The 16,922-nt window shown below is 35.2% G+C and overlaps 1 long non-coding RNA gene, 12 other non-coding genes and 1 pseudogene across 13 annotated transcripts in view; all 14 read right to left on the reverse strand.

The window, feature by feature from the left end:
- Positions 1-16,922, reverse strand: part of LOC118967106 (uncharacterized) — a 111,923-nt gene that overhangs the window by 18,074 nt on the left and 76,927 nt on the right. The window contains exons 33-44 of the long non-coding RNA XR_012133665.1: positions 15,964-16,142; positions 15,052-15,125; positions 12,156-12,338; positions 11,252-11,418; positions 10,299-10,377; positions 9,267-9,358; positions 8,323-8,374; positions 7,317-7,448; positions 5,452-5,536; positions 3,570-3,636; positions 1,523-1,663; positions 624-704 (exon numbers count right to left, since the gene is read on the reverse strand). This is a non-coding gene — a long non-coding RNA (uncharacterized lncRNA). The remainder of the gene's footprint in view (positions 1-623; positions 705-1,522; positions 1,664-3,569; positions 3,637-5,451; positions 5,537-7,316; positions 7,449-8,322; positions 8,375-9,266; positions 9,359-10,298; positions 10,378-11,251; positions 11,419-12,155; positions 12,339-15,051; positions 15,126-15,963; positions 16,143-16,922) is intronic.
- On the reverse strand, positions 1,118-1,191 carry LOC118967218 (small nucleolar RNA SNORD113/SNORD114 family). The gene has a single exon (XR_005054109.1). It is a non-coding gene; the product is annotated as a small nucleolar RNA SNORD113/SNORD114 family (small nucleolar RNA).
- LOC118967183 (small nucleolar RNA SNORD113/SNORD114 family) lies at positions 1,956-2,027 on the reverse strand. Its single transcript, XR_005054077.1, has one exon. It is a non-coding gene; the product is annotated as a small nucleolar RNA SNORD113/SNORD114 family (small nucleolar RNA).
- On the reverse strand, positions 4,142-4,214 carry LOC118967175 (small nucleolar RNA SNORD113/SNORD114 family). Its single transcript, XR_005054070.1, has one exon. It is a non-coding gene; the product is annotated as a small nucleolar RNA SNORD113/SNORD114 family (small nucleolar RNA).
- On the reverse strand, positions 5,059-5,130 carry LOC118967227 (small nucleolar RNA SNORD113/SNORD114 family). Its single transcript, XR_005054118.1, has one exon. It is a non-coding gene; the product is annotated as a small nucleolar RNA SNORD113/SNORD114 family (small nucleolar RNA).
- On the reverse strand, positions 6,009-6,079 carry LOC118967201 (small nucleolar RNA SNORD113/SNORD114 family). The gene has a single exon (XR_005054094.1). It is a non-coding gene; the product is annotated as a small nucleolar RNA SNORD113/SNORD114 family (small nucleolar RNA).
- On the reverse strand, positions 6,977-7,052 carry LOC118967225 (small nucleolar RNA SNORD113/SNORD114 family; annotated as a pseudogene).
- Positions 7,866-7,939, reverse strand: LOC118967198 (small nucleolar RNA SNORD113/SNORD114 family). The gene has a single exon (XR_005054091.1). It is a non-coding gene; the product is annotated as a small nucleolar RNA SNORD113/SNORD114 family (small nucleolar RNA).
- On the reverse strand, positions 8,873-8,944 carry LOC118967185 (small nucleolar RNA SNORD113/SNORD114 family). The gene has a single exon (XR_005054079.1). It is a non-coding gene; the product is annotated as a small nucleolar RNA SNORD113/SNORD114 family (small nucleolar RNA).
- LOC118967188 (small nucleolar RNA SNORD113/SNORD114 family) lies at positions 9,845-9,916 on the reverse strand. The gene has a single exon (XR_005054082.2). It is a non-coding gene; the product is annotated as a small nucleolar RNA SNORD113/SNORD114 family (small nucleolar RNA).
- LOC118967212 (small nucleolar RNA SNORD113/SNORD114 family) lies at positions 11,751-11,824 on the reverse strand. The gene has a single exon (XR_005054103.1). It is a non-coding gene; the product is annotated as a small nucleolar RNA SNORD113/SNORD114 family (small nucleolar RNA).
- LOC118967192 (small nucleolar RNA SNORD113/SNORD114 family) lies at positions 12,692-12,763 on the reverse strand. Its single transcript, XR_005054085.1, has one exon. It is a non-coding gene; the product is annotated as a small nucleolar RNA SNORD113/SNORD114 family (small nucleolar RNA).
- On the reverse strand, positions 15,555-15,628 carry LOC118967213 (small nucleolar RNA SNORD113/SNORD114 family). Its single transcript, XR_005054104.1, has one exon. It is a non-coding gene; the product is annotated as a small nucleolar RNA SNORD113/SNORD114 family (small nucleolar RNA).
- Positions 16,536-16,607, reverse strand: LOC118967187 (small nucleolar RNA SNORD113/SNORD114 family). The gene has a single exon (XR_005054081.1). It is a non-coding gene; the product is annotated as a small nucleolar RNA SNORD113/SNORD114 family (small nucleolar RNA).

A 16,922-nucleotide genomic window follows, 5' to 3' on the forward strand; every position in this document is an offset into this window, starting at 1 on the left:
ATCCATTCTCATTTATTGATACTTTTACCTTACTACAAATTTACCAAAGAATGGTATTTCAATCTCTTCACCATTATTCATTTGTACATTTATTCTACCACTAATACATTTATAAATTATTAAAATTCATGAACACAAAGACCAAGAACAAAATCCTTACTTATTACTGGCATCTGTACTTAGGGTCTCCATGCACATGAGAAATGGACTAATTATTTTTGTGTCAGACCTAAGTTCCAGACATGTATTATTAAATTGTATGTAACTACATACCACCACTCATCATTGTTGGTCTGTGACTGGGCCCCCTTCATTTCATTCTCATAAACACTTACTTACTTGATTAATTCATTATTGGAGAAATACACACGTAAATTAATAAGAATATGATCCCTCAACATTCCTAACATCTCTCTTTACAATATGACAGAGACTAATCCCTCTCATCAACAGACATCAGTGGTGCATCTACGGATCAGTCAACATAATCTCCTATCAATCTGATATTCAACATTGTCATATTTTGCTTCTTTGATTATATTTAATGATTTTGAATAATATAGTGAATGGCCTTACACAAACCACTCAAACTAACTAAGATAAGAAGTGTGACTATTACTCACATTGGTCTCTGCTCCTACAACAGATATGCAACCAGAGTGGGTGACCTTGAGAGAATGTGTGATCAGCGTGAGTGTGTCCATCTGCAGAGGACAAGCAGAGCAGATGACGATAAAATAAGACATCCCTCCATTAATCCTTGCTTTACATCTTTCTTTAAGCAGGCACTTAGGCACCCATGATTGGAGCACACTTATTTCATTGTCTTTTATGAAAACGAACAACTTCACACTTGTGCCCACCCAGAACATAAACATCGTACATAACTTATCCCGACTGTATCACATTCTTAGCCAAAGAGGCTACAGTCATGTACCATTTATTTCTCTTTGGACTTTAGTATGTCAAATTATATTAATATATTTCTTGCCTCCCCACATAGTTTTTAAATTGGACAATGCTTCTACAATTCAGCCTTATTTTTTATGTATTTCCTCAATGATCTAATTATAGAAAGAATAGAAATGTGTGAAGAGAAAGACCCATTTCCTCTGGGCTGGCCTTCAGAGTCCCAGACACATATTATTCACCATCCAAGCCTCATAGACCACAGTCACCATCATCGATCCAGAAAGACCACTTTCTCTTCACTCTTTTCTACATTGTTTATTGATTAATTCATTAACTAGTTTTAAAACTGTGTGATTCACAAAAAGAACAACCTCCAAGAAGGAACTGTTATCCCTAATATGTATCTAGAATCGTCCACATCAATACATCTGATATTAATTATCCCACTTTCCATAAGTGCTTTAAGCAACACAATGCTTCCTATCAATCCCTTATTTGTCACTAGGACTCAGTTGGCCTTTTCTGATTATATTTCATACTTTTTATTCATGCAGTCAATGCTCTTACACAAACCACCCAAACCAAGACAAGAGCTTTGATTATGACTCACACTGGTCTCCAGGCTCCTAAAACTCAGATGCACCCAAGGGCTCTTGACCAAGGAAGAAACCATGAAGTCCGGGGTGTCCATTCTGAGGAATGCAGGGCATTGCAGGTGATAGAAATAGTTGAGACATTCTCTCCATTGATCCTAATCCAAAAGGGAACAATCATGTACCATTGATCTCTAACTAAACCTCACATTCTCATAATATATTAATAGTATTTCTTGCCTCATCACATACTTTTATAATTTGACAATGCTTCACTCCATCCATCTTTATTCTTTTATATATTGAATTTTAGATTCTCTCATCAATTCAATTATAATAGTAGAATGAAAATGCATGAACATTAAGGTCAATAACAAAATCCTCATCTATTCCTGACATGTGTCCACAGGATGCCTTCAAACAATGGGAACAGACTAGATTTCTCCTCTGTCGGACCTCAGAGTTCCAGACACGTATTCATCGTAAATGACTCATACGCCACCAGTAGTCATCATCGATCCAATATTGTCCCTCTTTTTCTTCATTCACTTCTAGTTTTTTATTGATGAATTCATTAATTCACTAATAAGAATTTTTAAACATGACGACAGACAAAAAGGCATGAAAAGCCTTTACATCCTTAATCTGTACATAGGTTCTTATATCAACATGTGGATTTCATTAGTTAGCCTTTTCCAAATACACATTAATCAATATACTGTTTCATGTACCCAATATCTATCACTGAGATACAGTTGCTTTCTTCAAATGTATTTCTTTCTAGTAATACAGTTCATTACCTTATAAAAATAAGAAACCATAGGACATAAACATGAGCAACTTCTTCATGAACATATCTCCCTGGGCAAGGGAAACAAAAGCAAAAATGGACAAGTGGGACTATATCAAGCTGAAAAGCTTCTGTACAGCAAAGGACACCATCAACAGAACAAAAAGGCATCCTACAATATAGGAGAACATATTCATAAATGACAGATCTGATAAAGGGTTGCCATCCAAAATATATAAAGAGCTCATGCACCTCAACAAACACAAAGCAAATAATCCAATTAAAAAATGGGCAGAGGAGCTGAACAGACAGTTCTCCAAAGAAGAAATTCAGATGGCCAACAGACACATGAAAAGATGCTCCACATTGCTAGTCATCAGAGAAATGTAAATTAAAACCACAATGAGTTATCACCTCACACCAGTAAGGATCGCCACCATCCAAAAGACAAACAGCAACAAATGTTGGTGAGGTTGTGGAGAAAGGGGAACCCTCCTACACTGCTGGTGGGAATGTAAGCTAGTTCAACCATAGTGGAAAGCAGTAGGGAGGTTCCTCAAAAAGCTCAAAATCTCAAAATAGAAATACCATTTGACCCAGGAATCGCACTCCTAGGAATTGACCCTAAGAATGCAGGAGTCCAGTTTCAAAAAGACATATGCACCCCTATGTTTACCACAATAGCCAAGAACTGGAAGCAACCTAAGTGTCCATCAGTAGATGAATGGATAAAGAAGAGGTGGTACATATACACAGTGGAATATTATTCAGCCATAGAAGAAAACAAATCCTACCATTTGCAACAACATGGATGGAGCTAGAGGGTATTATGCTCAGTGAAATAAGCCAGGCAGAAAAAGACAAGTATCAAATGATCTCACTCATCTGTGGAGCATAAGAGCAAAGCAAAAACTGAAGGAACAAAACAGCAGCAGAGTCACAGAACCCAAGAATGGACTAACAGTTGCCAAAGGGAAAAGGACTGGTGAGTGTGGGTGGGAAGGGAGGGATAAGGGGGGAAAAAGGGGCATTACTATTAGCAGACATAAGGTGAGGGGGTCACAGGAAGGGCTGTACAACACAGAGAAGACAAGTAGTGACTGTATAGCATCTTACTACGCTGATGGACAGTGACTGTTATGGGGTATGTGGTGGGACTTGATAATGGGGGGAGTACAGTAACCGTAATATTGCTCATGTAATTGTAGATTAATGAAACCAAAATAAAAAAAAGAAAGAAAGAAACCATGGAAGTAATTTCAATTACTACTCACATTAATTCATCCTCCTGGTATACAGAGGCAACCACAGAGCTTGGAACCATGAGGACACTGGTCAGTCCTAGTGTGTCCATTCCGAGGAGTTGAGAGCAGACAGAGCACATGATAAAACATGTTGAAACCTAATCTCTATGATCCCTGCTCTCCACATTGCATGTATTCAGTATTTAGCTTTTTTAACTTTTCTTAACATTTATTTTTTTTATTGTAACAGTAAGAAAAACTCAGTCTTGAGATTGACCCAGAAGAATAAAATTGACTCTTCCTTAAAATTGTCTGTATGTCATTAGCCCAAGTGTCAAGACCTTTATCCCCTCATTTCTTAAAGGGTCTGAGCATTTCAAATGTTTATCAATGTCTTTAGCCTACCCACATATGTTTGGAGTTGGACAAGGCTTCACCCTGTTCTTTTGGCATTTGTGTATGTTTAATGGTTCTATCATTGATCTTTAAATAACAACAAATTTATGTCTATGAAACCAATGTAAAAATATATGATATTTGCAAATTGCTGATATCTCTCCACAAAAAAATTGCAATAAAGAGAACAGACTAATCATGTGCATACAAGACTCAGAGTTTCAAACACATATTTTCATCAGTCATGACTTTCCACCACCAGTCATCATCCCTGGCCCATGACTGACTGGGTCTCTGTCTTTGTCATTTCCCTGTTGGTATCTGTTAAATCATTATTCTTAGAAAATTATAAAAGTGTATGTGATTCACAAAAACCCACGAATAACAATCTTGAAAATATCTATAACATTAGTTTACAGAATATTTCCAATATAGACTGTATCTTTTCCAATAATCAACCTGAATCCTGCACTTCATCAATTAACAAAACGTTTCATATGTGTTTATCATTGAGCCATGGTTACCTTTCTGATTAATTTAGTACTCTTTAACAATACAGTAAATTCCCTTAAATAACCCAATCCAAGATGACTTTAATTACTCATCTTGGTCTCTTTCCTAACACAGAAGGAACATGACAATTTGATGACAAATGAATTTGAAATACCTGAGAGCATCTGCTCTCATGAATAACACACAGACAACATGATAAAAATATCGACCTACTCTCTCCACTCATCCATGTATACCACCATTCATTTGCAGTCATATAGGTGTTTATAATTTATACTAATATTTATTTTTCTCTTAATGAACCAAATGTCAAAGTTGTAACTAAGTAACTATTACTTATCATTGGCTCTATCATTCTTACTCTAAGACATGTGCACTTCAATCTTTCATTTTCCATTCCAATATATGTTAACTTTATTTTTATTTACTATATATTTTAACACTGAACAATGCTTCCCCGTTTATTATTCATTTATACATCTGCCATTGATTACTTCCAATAACACTTTCAAATATTCCTGTGCACAAACCAAGAACATGATACTGATGTATTTTTGACATCTCACTATAGAACCACATCAAATCAGGAGAAACAACTGGATTTCTTTTGTTGGACCTCGGAGTTCTAGACCTTTAGTGTTATTCACCCCAGACTAATATGTCACCAGTCATCACTGGTCCTCCTTATGACCATTCATGTCCACACATTTTTACTAATTCATCAATACGCTATTAATAATAAAATATGTAGAAATCACAAAAACTCAAAACAATATCCTTGAAAAATCTCCAATATTTGTCTTCTTCCCACTGATAATACATCTTTCATCAACTGACCTCAGAATTTCCCATATAGAGTTACTGACATAATGCTTCATATTAAATACGTTCTTTTATTTGGCATGCCTGGCAATCACTGATCATACTTCACATGTTTTAATAATGCAGTGAAAATCTTTTTAAAAAACACAAAACCCAGAAAAGAACTTTGATTATTACTCACATGCCTCTCCATGCTCACAACGCACAGATGCAACCACGGAGCTCCTGCCCATGGGGATGCTTAAATCAGCTCAAATGCGATGACTCTGAGGAGTACCAGACACAGCAGAGGACAAAAAGATTGAGACGTGTTCGTTCACTCTTGAATTACACCTTTCGTTTAGTCGATCAATTATGTAATGTGTATTTTTATTTTCTAAGTAAATGGAAAAATACTGGTCTACCCACTGATAGGGAACATAAACATAGACTATTACTTACCAGTAACTATTTATCATCCTTAGACAAAGAAAAACACTTTGTACCATTTATTTCTTACTGGATATCTGTTTTCAATATATCTTAAGTAATATTTCTTGAGAAACTGCATATTTTTATAATTGGACAACACACACCCCCTTCACTTTTATGTTTTTATATTTGTTTATTATTTCACTGCTCTGTTATAAAAACAAAAAGAAAATAAAGGGACATAAAGGCCAAGAACACCTTTATATAATTCCAGAAATCCGTCTACAGGATCACTTCAAATAGGGCCATGGACCAGATCCTTTTGTGCTGGACCTCAGAGTTCCAGACACATATTCATCGTGTATCACTCATATGCCACCAGTAGTCTCATTCATCCAATAGTGTTCTCTTTTTCTTTATTCAATTCTAATTGCTTATTTACTCATCCACGAATTCACTAGTAATAGTTTTTTTAACCATACTATTCACAAAAACCCATGATCACTGTGAAATCCCTAACCTGTATATGGAATCACTCTCATAGAAATGTATTTTTCATTAATTGTCCTACATATCACATATATTAATCCATACAATGTTCTATGTCAATTCAATATTATCACTGGGCTCCAGCTGACCAACATTATTATATATGGTATTTTTAAAAATAATATACTGAGTATTTCCAAGAAGAATCAGTGAAACCCAGACAACATTTTGACTATTCCTCACACTGGCCTCTGTGCTCCTGACGCACAGACGCAATCACAGAGCCCACCCCCAGGGAGCAACGCCTACCTCAGCTACAGCGTGTCCTTGCTGAGAAGTGCAAGGCACTATCATTGATTAAAACAAGTTCAGATCTATCTCCATTGATCCTTTGCCCCATTTAACTTGCTCAATCATTTGGGTATTTATAAATTATGCACAGTGTGGATATTTTTTGCTCTTGACAAAAGGAATGCTCAGTCTACAGACCACTCTGAAATACAAAATAGACTCTTACTTACCCATATCTCTGTGATTCTTTGACAGATGTAATAGCATTGGTCCATTTATTTTTTAATGGACCTCAGCATTTTAACTCATATTAGTAGTTCTTGCCTCACTAGGTATGTTCATATAGGACAATGCTTCACCCTTTTTTCTTTATCTACTCTATATTTCATTCATGGTTTTATGATCGATCATTAATAATAATAAATCTAAACCTATGAAACCAGGTAAGAACATAACTTTTGTATATTCCTCTCATTTGGCTATAGATCAGCTATGGAGAATACACTAGGCATTACTTGAAGCTCAGAGTTCCAAACATGCAACAGTCATCATCCATAGCTCGTACACCACCACTGGGTCACTAAAGGCCCACTTTCTTCACTCTTTTCTACATTTGCACCAATTAATTCATTAATTCAGTGATAATAAAATATAGGATGCACAAAAAACAAAGGACAAGATCTTGAGTAACCCTAACTTCTATGTATAGAATCATTGCTAATATAGATTATGAGTCATTCTCTAACCAATCTCAGTGTAACATTATCAGTTAACCAGCATAACGATTCATATTTGTCATTGGTCCATAATTAATTCTTGATTATATTCATTAATTTTTAATAAGACTGTGAATACCCTTAAGTAAGTGGCCCAACCAAGAGGAGAACTTTGGCTACTATTCACACTGGTGTCTGCTCTTACAGCAGAGATGCCACCAGGCAGTGGGTGACTTTGAAAGACAGTGTGATCAGCTCGAGTGTGTCCATTCTGTGGAGGGCAAGCAGGGCAGATAATAAAATGAGACATTCCTCCATTAATCTTGCCTTACATCTTTCATTTAGGCAGGTGCTTAGGCAACCATGATTGAAGCACACTTATTTCATCGTCTTTTATGAAAATGAACCACTTCACACTTGCCCCCACCCAGAACATAACATCATCTGTAACTTATCCCGACTGTATCATCCTTAGCCAAAGAGGTTACTGTCATGTGCCATTTATTTCTCTTTGGACTTCAGTGTTTTCAAATTATATTCATAGTTTGTCTTGCCTTCCCACATAGTTTTTAAATTGCACGGTGCTTCTACAATTCAGCCTTATTTTTTATATATTCCCTCATTGATATTTCACTGATGATTATAAAAAGAATCAAAATGCATGAAGAGAAAGACCGTATTTCCTGTGTTGGACCTCAGAGTCCCAGACACTTATTATTCACCATCCATGCCTCATACGCCACAGTCACCATCATCGATCCAGAAAGACCACTTTCTCTTCACTCATTTCTACATGTTTATTGATTAATTCATTAATTCACTAACCATAGTTTTAAAACTGTACAATTCACAAAACCCCAAGAAGGAACTGTTATCCCTAATATGTATCTAGAATCATGTGCCCATCAGTATATCTGTCACTAATTATCCCACTTCATAAATGCTCTAATCAACATAATCCTTCCTATCAACCCTGTATTCATCACCAGGAAACAGTTGGCCCTCTTTGATTTTACTTTGTACTTTTTATATAAAAAGTATATAGTATACTTATACAATTATCCTTAACAAAACACCAAAACCAGGACAACTTTGATTACTAGTCACGTTGGTCTCCTAGTTTCTAAAACAGAAATACAACCAACCCTCAGGCTCTTGATCAAGAAGAATCTGTGCAGCAGGTGGAATTTGTCCATTCTGAGAAGTACAAAGCAAAGCAGATTATAAAAATACTTAAAGCATTCTCTCCATTAATCTTTGCTTTTTACCTTTCATTTAATCAGTCTTGGCAATCATTAATTTGGTATGAATATATTTCAGTTAAGAAAACAAACAACTTTGATTTTACTACTGACCCAGAATCTGAAGTCATTGTCTATGACATATAACGCTATCTGTGTCATCCTCAGCCATTGAGCTAACAGTCATGTACCATTTACTTGTAATTAAACATCAGGGTTTTCATAATACATGAGAAGTATTTCTTGCCTAACCACATATTTTTATAATTGGACAATACTTCACTCTGTCTTTATTTATATATACATAGTTATAGATTCTCACATTTATCAAACTGTAATAATAGAATGAAAATACATGAATGCATAGACCAAAAAAAAAAATCCCCTTGCTTATTCCTGACATGCATTCAAAGGACGCCTTCAAACAATGAAAACAGACTAGATTTCTCTTCTGTCGGACCTCAGAGTTCCAGACACGTATTCATCGTAAATGACTCATACGCCACCAGCAGTCATCATTGATCCAATACTGTCTCCCTTTTCCTTCATTTATTTATAATTGCCTATTGATTAAATCATTAATTCACTAATAATTTTAAGTGTTGTAATTCACCAAAACTCAAGAAGAGCTTTTATGTCCCAAATCTCTACATAAATTATTCTCACATTACTGCACCTCTTTCATTATCCTCAGTTTTCCACACGTGGATCAGTCAGTGTTTCACATGCCCGTATTTATCACGGAGATACAGTGCCCCCTTTTATTATGTACAGTACATTTTAACAAAACAATGAATTACTTTATAAAAAACACTTAAATCAAGAAAACAACTTCAACTACTACTCACATGAATCTCCATCCTCCTAATACACATATAGAGGGGCAACCATGGAGCTTGTGACCATGGGACATATTTAAATCTGCTCAGGTGCATCCATTCTGAGGAGGTACAGGGCAGAACAAGTGATAAAAAAGATTGAGACATTATGCCAACTGATCCTTACATTCCACCTTTAATATAGCCAGTCAATTATTAAATAGTAAATTGGAATAATGTATGTTTTTCATAACTAAGTGAAAAATATCAATCTAGCCACTGATAGAGAATATGACCGCTGACTTTTATCAATAATTATTATACATTTTTACCATATATTCCATTACAGGAATGATCATATATTCCCTTACAGATGTCAACATCTTAAATACACATTAATATTATTCCTTGCATAATCATATATTTTTATAATTAAACAATATTTCGCCACCTTCATCATGATTTGTTTATTGATTATTTCATTGATCCAATTACAAAAATAGAAAGAAAATGCATGAACATAAAGCCCCAAAACAAGATCCTGTGTAGTCCTGACATCTGTCTAGACAATCACCTCAAACAGGACCATGGACCAGATTCCATTTTTGTTGGACCTCAGAGTTCCAGACACGCAGTCATCGCAAATGACTCATACGCCACCAGTAGTCATCATCGATCCAATATTGTCCGTCTTTTCTTTCACTAATTTCCATGTTATTTATTAATTCATTAACTCACTAATAGTAATTTAAAAACTCTAGTATTTACAAAACCCCAAGAAGAGCCATGATATCCCTCACATATATATATACACATATAGATAGATAGATAGATAGATAGATAGATAGATAGATAGATAGATATAAAATCATTCTCACAGCAATATGTGTATTTGTGAAATTATGGTGTGCATTTATGCATTAATCAACACAATGTTTCATAAAATGCACTGTCACTGAGCTACACTTGGCCTTCTGTGATTATATATGCAAATTTTGAATAACACACTGAATACACTGAAAAACGTAATCACCGAAGCCAAGAAAAGAAACTATTACTCACGTGGGTCTCTGGTTCCGACACACAGACGCCATCACAGAGCTCGGCCTGTGGAACAATGCTTCATCAGCTCGAGCGTGTTCTGTTTTGAGAAGTACAAAGCCCAGTTGATGATGCAAAAAAATTGGTAAATAAATACCATTTTTATCCCCATTGATTCTTGCTTTCCACATTTTATTTATTCATTTAGAAATTTACAAAATTTTCATAATGTACATTTTCCTCTTCACAAAAAATCTCAAACTTGAGATTAACCCAGAATAAAATTCACTCTTACTTATTCATGTCTATATGATCCTTGGCCAAAGAAGTGACGCCCTAATCTGTTTATTTCCTAGTAGGCATCAGGGTTTGCAATTTTTATTAGTATTTCTTCCCTCTTACCATCTGTGTCCGTAGTTGAACAATGTCTCACCCTTTTATCTTTATCTGGTTCTCATATACCTTTAATGGTTCTATCATTGAACCATTTACAATAATAAATCTAAATCCATGAACCCAAAGTAAAAACAATATCTTTGTACATTCCTAACATCTGTCCATAGGCTCAAGTAAACAGAGAAAATGGAATGTGTAACGTGTTGGACCTCAGGGTTTGGGAGACATATCATTCCTCACCCATGACTCCCCCACCACCAGTCACTTACACTGGTCCATTAGAGACCCACTTCATTCATTTCTACATTTGTAGCAGTTAAATCATTACTTCATTGATAATAATAAAACAAATACATGACTAACAAAAACTAAGAAACAACTTGAATATCCCTACCTTCTACTTATAGAATGATTGCCATCACAGATTGTATCTCCCATTAATCAATGTCACACAGCATCAATTAATCAATTAATAATGTTTCATATAATGTTTACCAATGAGCTAAAATTTACTTTTTGAGTATATTTATCTTAAACAACTGACCCAAACCAAGACAAGATCTCTGATTATTACTCACCTTGGTCTCTCTCCTAACACAGAGCAGCATCACAGTCTTGACCAGGGCAGAGCCAAAATTAGCCAGAGCATCCGTTCTGAAGAATACCAAGAGGAGGTGAAAAAATTGAGACGTTCTCCCCACCGATTCTTGCTTTACAGCCGTCACGTAGTCAAGCACTTAGGCTCCTGGAAGACGTTCATTTCATTTTATTTAATGAAAACTAACTACTTAGAACTCACCCCACCCAGAACATAAACATCGTCTGCACCTTATCCTGTCTGTATCATCCTTCGCCAAAGATGCTACAGTCATGTGCCATTTATTTCTCTTTGGACTTCAGCGTTTTCTATATTAATATTATCTCTTGCCCACCCCACCCCCCAAACACATATTTTTTAAACTGGACAATGCTTCTACAATTCAGCCTTATTTTTTATGTATTTTCTCATGGATGTTTCATTGATCCAATTATAAAAAGGATCAAAATACATGAAGAGAAAAGACCGTATTTCCTGTGTTGGATCTCAGAGTTCCAGACACATATTATTTGCTGTCCAAGCCTCATACGCCACAGTCACCATCATCGATCCAGAAAGACCACTTTCTCTTCACTCATTTCTACATTGTTTATTGATTAATCCATTAATTCCCTAATCATAGTTTTAAAATTCTATGATTTGCAAAAAGTCACAAGGGCCTTTGATATCCCTTATTTCTCTAGAACCATTATTCTACCATTATATCCCTGTCATATTTATTAAGTTTATCATATATGTATGAATCAATATAATGTTTCCTATTAATCCCATGTTTGTCAGTAGGACAGAGTTGGCCTTCTTTGAGTGCATTTCAATATTTTTATTAATACAGTGAATACTCTTAGACAAATCACCCAAAGACAGTAACTTTGATTGGGACTCACACTGGGCTCCAGGTTCCTAAAACGCAGAGGCGCCCCGGGGGCTTGTGCTGGAGGGAGGACCCTCGCGCAGGTGTGGGGCGCCTGTCCTGAGGCTGCGCAGAGCGAATGAGCCAACAGGGTGACACATTTCTCCACTGGTCCTTGCTTCTCACCAAATCATTGATTTGGTATTTATTTTTTTCCCTAAAGAAAATGAACTTCAGTTTTACAACCGACCCAGAGCATGAGCATTTTCTATCAGTTACCCTGCCAACGTTGTTCCTTAGCCTTAAGGGAACAGTCACGTGCCACTTGTTTCAACTGAACTTCAAGTTTTCATAATATATTAATAGCATTTTTGTCTCATCACATGTTTATAATTGGACAGTGCTTCACTCCACCCTTTTTATTTTTATGTTTTTAGATTTTTCACTTATCCAGTTATAATAATACATGAAAATGCATGAACATTAGGATCAAAAATAAGATCTTTGTGTATTTCTGACATGTGGACTGTGTGCCTTCAAACAACAGGAATGGACTAGATTTTTCTTCTGTTTGACCTCAGAGTTCCAGACATGTGTGCATCATAAATGACTCATATGCCACCAGTAGTCATCATCAATCCAATATTGTGTATCTTTTCCTCATTATATTCTATTTCTGTTGATTAAATCATTCACTAATAATCTTAAAACCTTATTATTCACAAAACCTGAGATGAATCTTATGTCCTTCAACTGAATATAGCTTAGTTCTCACACCAGGGTCTCTTTTATTAGCTATCCTGTTTTCCTTGTATGCATTAATCAATATAATTTTTCATAAATCTGATATTTAATGCTGAGATACTGTTTCCTCCTTTACTTATATTCCATACTTTCCAACAATGTAATAAATAATCTTGAACGCATAACACTGAAACCAAGAAAAGAACTTTGACTGTCACTCAGATTAGTCTCTGAGCTCCTATTAATAAGTGGCAAATGTAGAGTTTGTGACCGTGGAAGGCGTTCAAGTCACCTCAGTGGTTTTGTTCTGAAGAGTATGGAGAAGAGCAGATGGTAAAAGAGAATTAAGGTAAAATCTCCACTGATCCTTGCTTTCTGCATTTTTATTTACTCAGTACTTATATATTTGCTATTTTTTCTTAATATATGATTTTTATCTTAACAAAAGAAAAATCCAATCTTGAGACTGACCCTGATTAATCAAACTAACCCTTATTTACATGTTTATATGAAACTTGGTCAAAGAGTTGATTTCTTGACTTATTTATTTATTAATGAGCATCCGTGTTTTCAATTTTTATTACTAATATCTTTTGCCTCACTACATATGTTTATAGATGGACAATGCTTCACTCTCAGCTTTATACATACTTATTTATATTTGTATAATGGTTCTACCATTATTCTGTAAATAACAAATCTGTATCTGTGAAATCAATACAAGAATATGATCTTTCTTATATTCCTAACATCTCTCTAAAGAAACAATTTCAACAGAAGAAACAGACCAGCTACGTCCTGCCACATCTGAGCCATGACCTCAGTCGCAGACACGTGTTTTCATTGTCCATCAGTCATCATCATAGTCTATATATGAGTCTCCTTTTCTTCACTCATTTCTACAGTTGTATCAATCAAATAATTTACTTATTGATAATAATAAAAATAATACATGATTCACAAATACCCCAAAACAGAAGACAAGCCAACAGGTACATGAAAAGGTGCTCAGCCTCCCTAAGCATCAGAGAAATGCAAATCCGAACCACAGAGAGAGATCCCCTCACACCTGCTGGAATGGCTATGACCAAACAGACAAGAAATCACAAGTATTGGCGAGACTGTGAAGAAAAGGGAACCCTTACGTACTGTTGGTAGGGATGTAAATTGGTGAAACTACTATGGAAAACAGTATGGAAGTGCCTCAAAAAATTACAAATAAAACTACCATGATGCAGCAATTCCACTACTGGGCATTCACCCGAAGAAAATGAAAACACTAACATGAAGAGGTATATGAACCCCCACACTCACTGCAGAATTATTTAGAATTGCCAAGATACAGAAACAACCAAAGAGTCCACTGATGGGTGAATGGATAAAGAAAATGTGTATTTACACAATGGAGTATTACTCAGCCATTAAAAAGAAAAACCACTTCCCATTTGCAGCAACAAGGATGGATCTTAAGGGCATTATGTTAAGTAAGTCAGGCAGAGAAAGACAAATACCATATGATCTGAAGAATACATGAAATCTCAAATAAGAAAAGACAAGAAAAAAAGAGCTTATACATAGAGAACAGATTGGTAGATGCTGCAGTTGGGGGGTGGAATATGGGTGAAATGGGCAAAGGGGATCAAAAGTACAAACTTCCAGTTATAAAATAAATAAATCATGACAAGGTAATATACAGTGTGATACTATAGTTAATTAATATTGTATTGCATATTTGAAAGAAGTTGGGAAGGAAGTAAATTTTAAAAAGTTCTCATCACAAAATAAAAAGAATTTTTGTAACTATGTATGGCGACAGCTGGTCTTACTATGTGGTAATCGTTAGGCAATGTATACATATCAAATCAGTATGTTGTACAAATGAAACCAATATAACAGTATATGTCAATTACATCTCTAAATAAATAAATAAATAAAATTAAAACAAAAACAAGATTCCTGACTACCCCAAACATCAGTTTACAGAATCACTTCCCAGTGAGACCGTATATCTCCTGCATTAGCAGTTCTCAATCCTGCATATCATCAATTAATCAGTATAATATTCCTTATCATTTTTATCACTGGGCCATGGTTAATATTTCTATTATTTAATATTTAAAATAATAGTAATAAATATCCTTGAACAAATGACCCATTCCAAGACAACCACTTTGACAATTACTTACCCAGTCTCTTTCCAGAAACAGGCAACATGATAATCTTGACATGGCGGAAACTGCGATCAACTCAAGAGCACATTCTGCCAGCACCAAGCAGAGAGACGATGTATGAAGATATTCTCTCCACTGATTCACATAGTAAGCCACTCATTTTCAGAGTCATTCAGGCACTCATTAATTTATGGTAATATTTACTTCTTTCTCTCAATAAATCAAACATCAAAGTTATAACTGAGCCAGTTAACTATTCTTATTGTCTATCATTCTTCCTCAAAGACATATACATTGAGCCTTTTAATTCCCAATCCATTTTCTTTTTTATTTTTTACTATATATTTTCACAATGAACAATGCTTCATTCACCCTCTTCAGTTTTTTTCAATAAATTAATCCTGCCACTGATTGTTTATAATGTTTTTTAATGACCAGGTACACAAAGACCCAGAACATAATCCTCAGATACACTTGACATCTCTTCAGATAGGGGGAAGTACTAGATTTCTTTTGGGATGAACCTCAGAATTCCATAACTTTCGTATTCACCACCCAGACTCATACATCACCAATTGCCATCACTGATCCACATGTGGCCTTCATTATGTTCATTCATGTCCACATGTTTTTATTGGCTAATCCATCAATTCACTAGTAATAATAATATAAATGCCTAGAAACCACAAAAACTCAAAATAAGATCCTTGAGTATCTCCAACATGTGTGTATAGAATTACTTCCCATCAACAATACGTATCTTTCACTAATTAACCTCAATATTTCCCACATAGAGTTATTGACATAATTCTTTATATTAAACACATTTTTACTATTCAGTCATGGTTGGTAATCACTGATTATATTTCACACAGTTTAAGTAATGAAAACCTTTTAAAAAATGAAGAAAAGAACTTTATTACTCACACAGCTCTCCATGCTCATAATGCACAGATGCAACCACAGAGCTCCTGCCCATGGGGATGCTTAAATCAGCTCAAATGCAATGAAGTACAAGACACAGCAGAGGATAAAAAGATTGAGATGTGTTCATTCATTCTTGAATTACACCTTTCATTTAGTCACTCAATTATGTAATCAGTGTGCTGCAGTAGTGTATATGGAAAGTAGTAAGTAAATGGAAAACATTGGTCTAGCCACTGATAGAGCAAATAAATATAGACTATTACTTGCTAATAGCTACATATCATACTTAGACAAAGAAAAATATCCTGAACCATTCATTTCTTAATGGATATCTGTTTTCAATATATCTAAGTAATATTCATTGACAAACCATGTATTTGGATAATCAGACAATATTTCACCACCTTCATCATTATTTATTTATGTTAGTTTACAGATTATTTCATTGATTCAATTATAAAAATAGAAAGAAAATAGATGAACATAAAGCCCAAAAAATAAGATCCTGTGTAGTCCTGACATCTGTCTAGACAATCACCTCAAACAGGATCATGGACCAGATTCCATTTTTGTTGGACCTCAGAGTTCCAGACACGCAGTCATTGTAAATGACTCATACGCCACCAGTAGTCATCATCGATCCAATATTGCCCATCTTTTCCTTCGCTAATTTCTATGTTATTTATTAATTCATTAACTCACTAATAGTAATTTAAAAGCCCTGTTATTCAGACAGTTCTCCAAAGAAGAAATTCAGATGGCCAAAGGACACATGAAAAGATGCTCCACATCGCTAGTCATCAGAGAAATGCAAATTAAAACCACAGTGAGATATCACCTCACACCAGTAAGGATCGCCACCATCCAAAAGACAAACAAGAATAAATGTTGGAGAGGTTGTGGAGAAACAGGAACCCTCCTACACTGCTGGTGGGAATGTAAATTAGTTCAATTACATG

Source organism: Manis javanica, chromosome 8 (genome assembly GCF_040802235.1).
Source record: "Manis javanica isolate MJ-LG chromosome 8, MJ_LKY, whole genome shotgun sequence".
In the NCBI taxonomy this organism is placed as follows: Eukaryota; Metazoa; Chordata; class Mammalia; order Pholidota; family Manidae; genus Manis; species Manis javanica.